Genomic DNA, 1,733 nt, shown 5'->3' with positions numbered 1-1,733 from the left:
TTAGCCTCAATAAAAGCCTTGAATCTTTTAATATACGAATTTATATCCTGGCTTGGGTTATAAGCCTCAAATGCAGGTATAAAACTTATGTGTTTTTCCATACTGGCTCACTTGGACTTAATTACTATAATTCTACTTACAGTAGTAATTATTTATCTTCATCCCATCCTCGTCGCCATTTTGTTATGTCCTAATATTTATGACATAAACAGAAATAGTTATCTCAAGATTGGAACTTCATAATTAATATATTAAAACTTGTAACAAGGTGGATTACATGATTAAAACTTAAACATCCCTAAGACAGATTAACAAGATGTATAATCGTTGCTATGCACAGACTATATACATTGGCCATAACTGCTAGTTCACCATATACAATAATATATTTTATAATATATATCAATCTCTCTAATAGTCGGAGCCAACGATAGATGTCTACCAGGTGCGATTGCCAACTAAAGCACACAAATGGACAGAGACCATCGAGAAGATGGACATTACATAAAGCTAGCAATTAGTATTTTTCTATCGCAGCAAAATTTCAATTGGTCGATGATATTGTAACACATCCTTGGCGTTTGATTATTTACTGGAGATGACATATCAGATGAAAACAGGCTAATTGAAACAATGTATATTTAATTCATGTCACGGAAAATTACTTGACTAATTCATATATGATAGTTTCCCAAATTTTGACAGGCTATATTCACTTTATATGTCTCTTACGACTATGAATTCAACCAATGTATATAGTTTTTTAGCTTTGGCTGTATCTCAATTACCAACTGTGACACGGATGGACGGACGGACATGATCTTTTCATAAATGTTCCTTATTCAACTTTTCCTAATAATTAGCCTAAAATTTGTCATCCACATTAACTTACGTATGTGTATGTATGTGTGTCTAAGGTTACCTATTATCAGGCAGTTGCATATTAGATTTGCTGTATTGTTTCAATCTTTATTGAAACAATTTCTCTTCTGGTTGTACACGTATGTGCGTTTATATGAGCCTAACCAGAGAAAAACAGAACTAACTAACGGAATTAAATCTAAAGTACAAAGCTTCTTAGCTATCTTTAATTAATTCGTTTTCCTGCTACTATGTGTAGATTAGGAGGATGAATGGTGATAAGGTGATAATGGCGAAGGGATAATCACATAGACACATGAACAGCACAGAACACAGGCCCACAGATGAGTCTAGATACCAGAGCTGCGTTAGCCTGCAAAATTCAGTCCAGGGTGTACTACATTTTATTTTATTTTTGTTATTTAGCGTCGCTTTTCTGCCATTTTTGGCTAATCACGACGATGAGGAGGGGTGATGTGATGAAACTGATGAAGGGACACTCACAAAGAACACCCATGTTCAGGCCTGGATTCGAACCTGGGATCCCTGGCGTCGTAGCGCTCTGTGCTAACAACTCTGCCACGAAGATCGGCAGGATGTACTATCTGTAATAGAGGTTGACATTGCGAAAAGGTCACCACTTACACTCTTAAATCTTAGATAGAAAGCAGGGTAATGTCAAGTGAGTTTTGCTTCATCCCATTTTACCCGAGTCTAAATAAACACTTAGGATCTAGATATCAATGCCCTTTTTAGGAGAAAAGAGGGACGAGTGTCCTCTGCTGCGCATGCGCAAAGCACCGGAGGCTGCTTGGCCTCTCTCAGCTATAAACCGGTCGGTTCCTGCGGACAGGCAGCTGTTTCCCTGCGAC

Source organism: Lepisma saccharinum, chromosome 1 (assembly GCF_977018435.1).
Source record: "Lepisma saccharinum chromosome 1, izLepSacc3.1, whole genome shotgun sequence".
Classification (NCBI taxonomy): domain Eukaryota; kingdom Metazoa; phylum Arthropoda; class Insecta; order Zygentoma; family Lepismatidae; genus Lepisma; species Lepisma saccharinum.
This window is presented reverse-complemented; position numbering follows the sequence as displayed.